Here is a 12,380-nt window from a genome sequence, read left to right on the forward strand (position 1 = left end):
TTTATACATCGCTCTATATATCATTGGTATGACCTCAAAGGTGCATGTAAATTACCATTTAAGGAATTTTTCTTAGTAGTTAAGTGGTTAAATATTTAGGTATTCTTATATCTAAAGGATATTACTTCTACTCTATCACTAAAGCAAAATTTAATTATAGAGAAAGTAAATTCCTTAATCAATTGTCTCCTCTTTCTATTCTGGTGAGCTCGTCTAGATGCAATCGAAAAGACACTTGGACCTATTATCCTTTATTATCTTTCAATGGTTCCATTATTGCTGCCAACTACATTCTTCAAAAAAATAGATAAACTTATCTAATTTTCTATGGAATGATAAAATCCCTAAAATAGCTTTTAATAAACCTAAAGCAAATAAAGATAATGGGGGGTAAAATTCCCAGATGCAACAAATCATTTTGTTTCAATCTAATTAATCACACCTGATTGATGATTCTAAATGGATGAACATAGATTCTACATTAATTGCTCCATTCTCCATCTCATTTTCTTCTCACATCTTCCTAGCTTGGCATTAACACATTTCCCCCCATCTACATTCTCTCCAAAAGGCTTGTAGTTGCTCACTCAATTGCTTTTTGGTTGCTCATGATTTAACCAATACCTTTTATGGTTTAATAAATTCTTCCCGTTCAGACCCAAACAGGATTTGCTGCAATGGGAATTGGATTGGAATTTACAACTCTCATCAGACATCTGGGTCAACATTTGAGAACAGGGTTTTTCCACTTAAATTGCTGCCAATCTCAAGCAATTGTACTATTTTATCCTACATAGAGCCTATCTAACACCACTTAGAATTTCAAAAATGGCCAATACGGTTTCTAATGTAGGTTGGGCTTGTCAATCATCTACTGCTGATTTCATTCATTCCTTCCTTCCATTTTTAAATTTAAATAGGTTTATTCTTTTTGGGGGAAAAATGTGGAATGGTCTGCAAAATACTACCTTTATGCAATTTAATGATTGGTGTTTTTTAGTTAATCTTTTCAGGTTGCATATACCTTCTCCAGATTAATTCAGTTTTTGACTTTATGTTGCTTTTCATCTTATTGCCACACACTGGAAAACCGCACAAAGGTTGTCGCACAAATCTTTGGTGGAACTCCATTTGCTCATTTCGCAGAACTGGAAAAATGCACGCTCGGTCCTGTAGGAATTAACCTAAATTTAACAAATGGAATATTTGTACCACATATTTAACCGAGTTTTACTTCATTTGACATTATGCAGTTTCCTTCCTCCACCCCTTCCTTCCTGTGTGTCTTGTTTGTCTTCCCTGTGAGTCTCAACTCATACTAATATTTTCAAAGTTTTATATTGGAATATTGTTTTTTTCAAAGTTAAACTTGTTATCAAGTAATATTCTAAACTACAATGTGTCATGAACTTTTCTATAAAATCAATTCATTCATGCTTAAATTTTGTTATCTGGTTTATGAAATTAATACAAAATTATTTAACTTAAAAAAGAAACGTCAAGCAATGAGCAAGGCATAAAATGACACCAAGTTCAGCATGTGCACACAAAACACCATTTCTTAGTCGCCAATAGCCCATCATCACTGGCCAATGGCTAGTTGCGAGTGCAATTTTGAGGCCTGTTTGAATGCAATGCAAGGGTTCCTTTCAAGAAAAAGTTGTTAAGATATGGATTCAGGAATGTTCTTATATTTTCAACATACTAAGCAACCCTAACCTCTGATATTTTGAGATGTGTTAACATGGAGCAAGCATACTAGTGCAAACAAGACGAATAGTCATGTGAGATGTAAAAGAATCTCTCCCACCGAAATAACAGCCTACCCATGTAATTGGTTTACATGACTCAGCATGCTGTAGCATGTCGTGCCCGATCTTTGCCCCACACCAAAAAAGCTGAGGGAAGACCTCACTGTATATGCTACCCATAAATTACATTATTTGCTAAGCACCAACGTTAAGTGTACTATATGGTACAACAAAAAAAATACAATGAACAAAACTATTACAAGTTTGGCTCTGTAAAGTGGCTTAAAGTGTTCACAAGAGATTAGCTGTAACATTAAATATACAATGGAGGGGCTTTTATTATGATATGGCCTGACTGGCCAGTTGTTTTATGCACAAAAAACAATGAACTCCTGCTGTGCCGCCAATTCAAAAAAATAAAAACAGAACAGCACTGATATGGGTTTGTTAATTTCAAGCAGAACAGAATCAATATAATTATCATGCAATTCTCCTGGTTCTTTAGTGGCGATAACAGATTCTCATGGGTCTATATCCATCATGTTTTAACATTCATAATCAGTTCCTCAGGACATCACATGCAAATACTAGATGTATACATTACCCAGATCCACAGCCAGTCGAGAGACACATCTGTACATAGTGATAAGTTCTATACATATCTATGAGTTATATACGACTTTATAAAGAAAGCCTGGCTGCCTAAACTGACAGAAATCCAAAATCCTAGTTAACTGGGCAGTTGGCAACTATGCTAAGCAAAATAATGGTCAACAACCATTCCCCACTAAATGCTGTCTAAGTAGCTCAATTTAGGTTGCATTTGACGTTTAAGGGTTTTGCCCCATTTTTTATTTCATTTGATTAAAAGCATCCTAGGCCAAAGCAAGTTAATCCCACACTATTCTGACATATAACTGGGTCTCTCTTATATCAACTGATTTGGAAACATCAAACTTGTCCACAGCCGTGCACTCGAAGATCAATATAGACATGGCAGTCCTATAAAAATGTCACTTGCTTCAGATTCCATATTACTAAAGCCTGCTGAAAAGGAAAAGATGCCCTCCCCCCACCGATTATGCAAATTTAGCTGGTACCCCAGTCCATAAAAATGAATGTTATAATAGTGGTTATGCACCATCAGTGCTCCCTACACTGGTACGGGCTATTCTAAATGTTTAGTGCAGAGGTCTGCAAACGGAGGATCTCCAGATCTTTTGGACTGACTCCCATGAGCCCTCATCATTGAAGGTGCTGGCTATGGATGATGGGAGTTATACTTCAAAACATATGGAGAGCAAAAGGTTAGTCTCTGGTTTGACCTTTATTGGGCAACACGTGGTTCCATAGATAACTGGCCAATGAAAAAGGTAGTCATTTCAAAAACTGATTTCAAATCTCAACAAGGGCAAAGTTGATTTCCCCACCACTGTGCACATTAAGAATCAACTAAGTTAAGGTAGAATCAACTAAGTTAAGGTAAATGATGGGGACTGAGAGAAGGCTTTTTTAAACAATTTAAATAGGTTGAAAGGCTCATACCTTAAGCCAATTATTGATGTGCCGTCAGAGCCCTCAGAAGACTTATCTGCATAACAAAGGAGATTAAAAAAAGAAATTAGCGACAGCAGGACATAGAAGCATGAAAACAATTATCTGAACTGTGGTGCACACCCTTAATTAAGAGAGAATTATCTTAAAGTAAGGTGGATCTGTGTACAAATGATATAAGATGAACACCAGTTAAAGGAACATTATTTCTGGATTGTCTGTAAACCGCTTAACACATGGGGCCCATTTCTTTCACAACAAACCCAGCCTGTGGGTTGAAAAAGGAGGGTTTGTAAAATGTTTTTATCATAAGCACAAAGGAAATTGCTACTTACTTTTGAAACTATTACATTGCTACCCCACAAAGTGACTTTTAGAGAAATGTAAAAAGTGAAATTCTGCCTATTTCCAGCACTGCCACACTCCACTGTCGTGGTTAAAAATTGCAACATAATTTGAATCCTGCAAAAATGATCTACCCGGATTCTGCATCTGGAGAAACAGGAAGCAGGAAGCTCCTTGGTGCCCCTGTCGCTGCCTCCACTTGAGAAGTACAACCCTACAGTTGTTACAGTCATTTACCCTCCCATTTAAATCTCGAGGCTTTATGAATTGATTTTTTGTATGTTTTTTATAAATAAAACCTTTACAATTCAACAGATGGATCACCTAGAAATAAAAGTGAACATAGCCACATCATTTTTAAAAGTTAACAATTGCATACAAATAATCTTCTCACATCATATTAACAGCTTTAAAATACGTATCTCAATTAATACACATCCATAACAATCCAAAGATTGAAACATCAATCATAAAATATTCAATATACAAAAATAGAAAATGTACAAAGACTTCAAAACTGATCTATAACTGTACAATCTCCTTGATATCTAGCTTCAGAGAATTAAAGAATCCCAACACGGCAATCCCTACTACTGACTGCAGGTTGCCAATTGGACACCTTTTCCACAAACTCCGTCTACCCAACTTATTCTGGGGAGCAATTTAGGGTGCGCCATTCTATGCACCTCAAAGGCTAGACATTTCATTAGTAAATGCCTTGCTGTTTCAATTGCCCCTTTATCGTTGTAAAATCAGCAAACAGATTTTCCACTGCAAATTAGTTTCCTTTTTAACAATACCTCTCTTGTCAACAGTAGGTTCCATCTAAATCGCAAGAGGAATGATCTTAAAGAGAGATTAGGGAACAAAAGTAGATAGGGGGCCACTGCTCCTCTTTTTTGCGTTTGTGAGCAAGATGGGACAGCAACGCATAATTACGCAACAGTTCAATTGTACAGCACCAATCCCCATTATACAAGGACATTTTCACTTTTTCAGGGTTTGCCATCAGGTCGCTAAGATCACGGTAGGCGTCTTCAATATTAAAAAAGGCACAGCTTTCTTAGCCTTTCCAAAAAACATGATTTTCTGGCCTGCACTGGTTTAATTTCCATCCAAGTTTTTAACCACACGGTGTAACAGTCAGTAGGTCCAATGGTTAACTTGCGAAAAAGATTGCAATAGCCTCCACTGAACACGCACCTTCATTGATAAAAGTACAAGCTTAAAACGCATAGCTGCGAGAAGGACTACATTGGGCACATTCAAAAACCCATCTCCACGGCTTGGCCTCCTCTTTGTCCAGCTGGCCATAACTGTCCTTGAGCCATAATTCCACCCCGTAGATTAATTTGGATACCACCTTAGCCTCAGAAGTCGATGGCGGGTTTCATAGAAAAAAATGCCATATTTTCTATCCATCTTTATTAATGAAACGGACAGAGTGGGCGACTTCTGCTTTAAAATCGTGCACATGTTCTGGAATGCCGGCTGCCCTGTTATATGGAAACCAAGGTATATTAACACTGGGGGCTCAAGTCAATACAGTGTTTTCCAAGTACCATTCAAAATATGCTGTGTTCTTTCCCATTGGAGGACTCTAAGATTCTGGTTTTCCCTGGGTTGATTATAAAACCATTGTCTTTAGCATAATTAGTAAAAGCACACAAAAGGTGCTGAACACCAATACGTGTATTATCAAAACAATTTACAAAGTCACCAGGGTAAGCTATACAGGGAACCTTAAAAACACCCAGTTCAGGGAACATAAAAAGTTCAGCATGCATTATACACTTAGTGATTCATGAACACAGCCCTATCGCACATTTTTCAATATAAACATTCCCTTTTTCTCAAGATGTATTTTGTTGATTTTGTACAAAGCAGTCAGGAACCCTCATTGGTGCCGTTCGGTACCCACCCCTTTCTACAATAGAAATGCCCATATTGGAATAATTGTTGGTTAAAGAAAGCTTCTCAGGAAAATAAATCCAATCTGACAAAACTGATCAGAAAATATACATTGTTAATCTAGGTTTTGATAATGTGCTTTGGTCAGTAAGGCACTTCTAATGTTCTTATTATACTAGAAGTGCTTACAATGAACCTATAAACGGCGGTAGTAGGGGGCGCCAGAGTGCAGCAGAAAAGATGGCCACATAACAAGAGAGTGTGGACACGATAAATGATCCTGGAAGTAAATGCTTATCAAAGCAACTGTAACTCTGTTAAAAAGGACCAGGATAAGATCCCTGGTTGCATCAAGAATAATCTGATTTTGTTTGGTACCTTACCAGCCCTGTATAGATAAAACCAGGTGACCTCACAGTAGGGGTCTACTGGATTATGGGCCTCAAAACAGTTATGCAGTTATGTAAACTACCACATGAACCGCTAGAACCAAGAGGGGGCTGGTTTTTAACACAAGAGGACAGTTTCACAGAACACAAGCAGGCAGAGAGACTATCTGCAGAAGGAGCAGTGGACCGTTTGCTGATATCTGGAAGAACTGGTGTATGAAGAAGCGGGGCCATTGGGGGGAGAAAATACCCACCATCTTTAGATCACAGCGGGAAGGACCGACCACGGACAGCCCTGGTGAATAGTAGGCTCCAGATCGATGGGGCTCCAATGCTATGGGCTCCCCGCCCAGCATGGTTAGATTAGAAAGACCAGAGCGGGACGATTAGCGACACAAGCAGGCTACCCTGAGAGGCTGTGAGCGGCACACGGGTGGAGCAGACGAGCAAAAAGGTGCCAAAACCGCAGAGTGAACCAAGAAGTTGCTGAAAGTCGTGCCCCAGTTCCTCCATCCAGACTGCTGCTGTGAGACCAAGTCCATTGTCCTGCTTTCAGTCATCGGACCAAGGAATCCAGAGGTCGGGTCCAGAGCTGCAACATTGTTGAGCATCCAACATGACCATTTTCTTCTAAACTAAAGGTACTGTAGGGGAAAAGGTATTGCCTACCTGATTCCAAGAAGTCGCTCCAGAGCATTGGAGTGCATGTAGAGGTGTCCAGGGCAACCCCTCTCATCTCCGACTCAAGCTGCTGATTGCATCCCTTCATCAAGTCCTTTTAACAGGTCTCCCTTGTAAGTTAACTTGCTGCTTCTATAACACTAGAGACTGGAAGAAATCCTCAGGAACTCTTCATATTCTACTCCTTGTGAAGACTTGGAGCCCTCTCCGAACTGCCTTTAGCTAGGGGTGCGTCTTTGGACTTAAGACTTACTGTGCGAAGAAACCCTCTCAACAACCTTGAACCAGGCTAATGTTACACTAAGTAACCGTTTTCCTTCCTTTAAGTAACCTTACTGTATGTGTTTGCAGAATAGATGCATTACCGTATGAACGGTTAAAAACCGCAGGTGCGCATAACAGATAATACGATAACATTGTCTTTTCCCTTTCTAGCGTTGCTACAAATGTAACCCAAACCAACAGAAAAGTGAAAGTGTCCTTTGAAGTGTATTATCAAGTATTCCAAGTGTTGAAGTGTCAACGTCTGAAGTATTTAAAGTGATTCTGGTGTATATATATAATATATTATTTTATATAAATTATAATTGTGAGTTTCTTTGATGTGCATGTCTAGCTAAGGTTCATTGTACCTACTTGCAGCTCACATCTTCCGCTTAAAATAAGCCAGACTCTGAGACCACCAGGGAGCGCTGAGGGCAATGGCCGCCTGAAGCGTTGCTCCATATACTGAAAGGGCTGAAGGAGAGGATTTGAATAGCTTCCCAATTAAAGTACCGAAGGAAAAAGTAAGAGTATCCCTCTGGGACGATTGGGAGTCAGAAATTCAATGAAAATAGGGGTATTTAAAGTGCAGAATTAGCAATCGCATAGGTGATCATCCCCCACCGGGCTGACGAAAATGGTGACCTACAGCCCGGAACGTTGAAGACCGGACTGAGCGGAGCAGGAGGGGACGTCCGCCGAAGAAAGTGATGCAGCCTGAGAGCGAAGAGTACATTTCGGAGGGGTGGCGCTGACTCACTGGCCGAGACCGAGTGCTCGAGAGCTGTGGGCGATGTCAGCGAAGCAGAGGCAGTGGACTGCCGCGCGGTGCAGGGAGACCTTCGCGAGGAGTAGTGCTGGCGGAACCCGTCAGCAGCAAAGCAACGGGGGTTTGGCACCGGAGAGCCCTCCGTGCGTGTCCCGGGAGGCAGAGGTTCTCGGAGGTGCAGTTGGAAGCTGGCAGAGAAGCGTGTTGGGAAGAGCAGCCCGTGGCTCTTCACTGCTGGAGCCGGAGTGCTGCGGAGACCGGGCTTGGAGATGCGGATGGCAGTGCAGTGATCCCCCCCCCCCTTCCAGAAGTGAGGCTCGGGGTTGAAGGCCTCAAAGGGGCTAGTGGAGACAGAAGACCTGCCGTAGAGCAGTAAGTGAAGGCGGTGCTCCCAATAAGGAGGGAGATGGGGAAGAATACAGACACCAACCTACGGTAAGAGCCTCAAGTGGGCAAGAGGATAAGGCAAGAGTAGAGGGGGGACCAAAGTGGATGGAAGTATTCTGGGGACCTCAGGCCTGGAACCTGAAGAGCATGAAGCGGCGGAGGGCTTTATTGTGAGTGCTGAAGAAAGGAAGTACATGAGAGGCAAAGGAGACTTTTAGGATAGGGCTGGGCTGGGTCCTGAAGAGGAGAAGAGAACCACAGTCAGTGAGGACAGCTGTAAGAGTGGGTGACCGTGAAAGAAGTCTTCCAGGTAGACATTTAAGAGGAAAATATGCAGTCATGTACTTGATCACTAAGTTGGTAAGGAGCTGCTCATATCATAAACTGTGATAATCCAAAGGACAGTGTGCAAGAATTAATTAATTCGGGTGCTGCTCCCAGCTACATCAGATGGTTATTGATCAGCTCTGGGCTGGAGTGGGACCAACACGAGTGAATTGAGGGCAAAGTTCGGCGATAAGAGAAGTCCCATCCGAGAAGTGAAATACATAGAAACAAGAGAGATAGCTATATGCGAAGCCAGTTCCGTAGCAGGGGGTGGGGGGCAGAAACTGCAGCAGTTCAGGAGAGAACAGCCACTGGTATCGAATACACAGCTAGCTGACAAAGTACTGGACAGCATGGCGGTAACAAAGGAAGATATAGCTGGTATCCTGGCTGAGATAAAGGCTTTGCAATCAGATATTGAGACGTCCATATCAGAGATAAGAGGAAATATGGAGCGCATTGAAGGGAAAGTTGAAAACTTAGAAAACAACCAAGCTAATGTGGATCCCAGAGATGAAGCTCAATGCAAGAAAATGGATGACCTGGAAAATAGGGAGTGGAGATCGAATCTGCGGTTTTGGGGATTGGCGAAGAAGGATGAGGAGACCCCCCCCCACCACCAACAAGTGGAATGTAAGATCCAAGAAATTGTTAACCTTCTGTACGAGAAAGAGGGAGGAAAAATCGGTGGAACTGGTAAGGGCCCATCGGGCAGGAAAGCGTTTTGACGGGGTCCGCGCTCAGTAGTGGTTAAGTTCCGGAACTAGAAGGAAAAGACTGAAATCCTGGCAGGAGCTAAACAGAAGGAAGTAATTGAATATCAAGGCACCAGAGTGAACATTTTTCATGATCTCTCCAGCCTGACCCTGGCGAGGAGGAGGGCCTGTAGGCCGCTCACGGTATGGCTCTCTGGTCAGAAAATTAGATATAGATGGGGCTACCCATTTGACCTCACGTTTGAATACCACAAAGGATTATAGGGTCACCACGGCTGAAGAGGCCAGCCGGGTCTTGGAGGGTTTGAAAGAAGCAAATTATATGAGAGCTCCAAGGGGCCCGTGTGAAGCCACCAGCTCGCAAGCGGAAATTCAAGAGAAGGGCCCACAACAGCAAAGAGCGAAGGTGGGAAGGAAGTACTTCAAGCCGAATCCGGTATCTCCAGTGAAAGCGTCATGAGGAGGATGTGAATGGGGGCACATATATGATAAAGAATCCACAGAGTACTTCAAGAGACCTCGGAGGAAATTGGGAAGGCTAGTTATTGAACTGTTGCCCTTCAGGACTGCGGTTACTGTTCCCTGATGGCCCTCAGGTTTGGGAGGGCGTCTCCAGGAAGGGACCTTTTACGCCCTATTTGGGCGATGGTCAAGTTTATATGGTTACTCAAGTTAAGATGTTTATGGTTGCTGGGGTTCAGAGGGGAATAGGGGGCAAGGGGGCATTAAAGGAGCAATTCGGGTGACTAGGGGATGGGAACGAGAGGGGCAAACTATTAAGGTTTACAGCAAGAAGCCATGGGATCTGACGAAGGAGCGTCACTGCAGGGGGGCTCAAAAGGAACAAGTTACTTACCTGTAACTGTTCTCCAGCATGGGTCTGGCATGGATTCTCGTGCTCATGAATATTCCCCGTCGTCAGGCTGGGAATCCTCAGTAAAGAAAAAATCAGTATCAGTTTCGTTTCTGATCTGTCTTTCTTAGTAGTAACCAATCACTGGTCTCTGGGTCATACTGCCCACAGCCAATAACTGCCCTCTCCCTAAGCCACGTCCCTGGCAGCCATCCTCAGATTTGGTAGCACGTAAAGTGGCAGTATGACCAAGTGAAGAGCTGCAGAGGGGTAGAGGGAGGGTTCACATGTGAATCCATGCCAGACCCATGCTTCACAACAGTTACAGGTAAGTAACTTGTTCCTTCTCCAGCATGGGGTCTGGCATGGATTCACATGCTCATGAATAAAAGAATACATAGCAGTACACACCTGCACAACCACGGGAGGTGGCAAGGCTCAACATTAAGCATTACATAAAACGCAACATTAAGCATCTCTTACCTCCTCACCAGACTCACCTTAAGCGAACAAGTTGCGCAGCACTGCCTGGCCGACTCTGGACTCCTCCCTGGAATCCCGGTCGACGCAGTAGAATCCTGTGAAGGTGTGCGTCGACCTCCACGTAGCAGCCCTGCAGATGTCCAGCAGGGGCACACCAGACAAGAACGCCGTGGTAGCAGCGATCGCTGTGGTCGAATGGGCTCTCGGACGGCCGGGCAACGGTCGGTTTGCCAACCGATGACAGTGCATGTTGCAGCCGGAGAGCCATCTGGAAATGGAAGCCTTCGAGAGAGCCTTCCCTTGGTTCACAGGTCCAAAGTTCACAAACAGCTGTGATGTCTTCTGAAAACTCTTCGTTCGGTCCACGTAGAACTTCAGCGCTCTAGCTACATCCAGCGAGCGCTAAGTCCTCTCGGCCGGTGACGAAGGCGACGGGAAAAAGACTGGTAACACCAAGGGCTCGTTGAGATGCAAGTCTGACGGCACCTTGGGCATGAAGGAGGGGTGCGTCCTCAGCACCACCCCCGTCTCGTGTAAAGTCAAGTATGGAGGCTTGCAGGAAAGGGCCTGAATCTCTCCCACGCGTCGTGCAGAGGTGATGGCCACAAGGAACACTGTCTTCCACGACAGGAACTTCAACGGAGCCGAATGCAAAGGCTCGAATGGCGGGCCCATGAGCCTGGTCAGCACCACGTTGAGCTCCCATGACGGGGCTGGAGCCTTCACCGGCGGGAACAATCGGAAAAGTCCTTTCATAAACTCCTTCACCAGGCGATGAGACCCCAGGGATGACCGTCCTGCAGTTCTGGTGTATCGGGAGATCGCTGCCAGATGTATCTTGATGGAAGCGTGAGCTAGTCCAGCTTTGGCCAGCGACAGGAAGTACAGTAGCACTTGAGGGGCTGTAATCCATAGGAGGGTTAATCTTCTGTGCACGGCACCAGACAGAGAACTTCTTCCACTTGTGGCCGTAGCACGAGAGTCGAGGACGCCCTGGCATTTGCAAAAAACTCTCTTCAGTCAGCCGGGATATCGTACCCTCCAAACTCTAGTGCTGCAGTAGCCAGGCTTGCAAGTTCAGCGACTCCGGGTCATAATGAAGAATGGCGCCTCCTTCTCTGGAGAGAAGATCTGCATCCGTCGACAGTTTGACTGGTGGGGACGCTGACAAGTCCAGAAGGCCTGGGAATCATATCTGTCTCAGCCACCTCGGTGCGATGAGGATCATCCTGCACCGGGACCTCTTGAGTTGGTTGATGAGCCCAAGCATCAACGGCAACGGCGGGAACGCATACAGGAACAGGCCGTCCCAGGGGAACGAGAAAGCATCGCCCATGCTCCTCGGCTGGGGGAACCTGCTGGCGAACCTCGGGCACTTGGAGTTTGTCGCCGTTGCGAACAGGTCGATTTGGGGTTTGCCCCATCGCTGGAACAGGTGATCCACTTGATCCTGCCATAGTTCCCACTCGTGGCACAAGCCCAGCTCCCTGCTGAGTGAGTCTGCAATGGTGTTTTTTATCCCTGCTAGATGAAGGCACCAGAAACATCCCCTGGGCAACGGCCCAGTGCCACAGATCCTGGGCTTCCTTGGACAGGGCTGGGTATCTGGTTCCTCCCTTCGCATATAGCTCTCTCTCTTGTTTCTATGTGTTTCACTTCTCGGATGGGACTTCTCTTATCTCGCGTGAAGATCTCTGGTGTGCGCTACTCACCCCTCCAGGGAGGCATCCGTCGTCACCTGGTATGCTGGGGTCTGAAAGTCCGTACCCGCAGCGAGATGCGCGCGGGTGCCCCACCATCGAATTGCTTGGCGGAATACCTCGTTGAACGAGATCTTGTCCTCGAAGCTGTCCGTCGCTTGCGTCCAACAGGCGTCGAGGAACTCCTGCAGTGGACGCATCCGAAGCCTGCACAGGCGCACCAGATAGATGCAAGAGGACATCATCCCGA

At 44.6% G+C, this 12,380-nt stretch overlaps 1 protein-coding gene across 30 annotated transcripts in view; it reads right to left on the reverse strand.

The window, feature by feature from the left end:
- The window catches only part of MAP4 (microtubule associated protein 4), a 2,534,981-nt gene that overhangs the window by 2,320,453 nt on the left and 202,148 nt on the right, over positions 1–12,380 (reverse strand). For 28 of the 30 annotated variants that reach the window (XM_069645857.1, XM_069645873.1, XM_069645864.1 and 25 more), the window contains exon 2: positions 3,297–3,342. The exons of the other annotated variants lie outside the window; for them this stretch is intronic. The gene's annotated coding sequence lies outside the window, so the exon portion shown is untranslated. The remainder of the gene's footprint in view (positions 1–3,296; positions 3,343–12,380) is intronic. 30 annotated transcript variants of the gene reach the window in all.

This window comes from Ambystoma mexicanum, chromosome 2p (assembly GCF_040938575.1).
Source record: "Ambystoma mexicanum isolate Mex_15411 chromosome 2p, UKY_AmexF1_1, whole genome shotgun sequence".
Classification (NCBI taxonomy): domain Eukaryota; kingdom Metazoa; phylum Chordata; class Amphibia; order Caudata; family Ambystomatidae; genus Ambystoma; species Ambystoma mexicanum.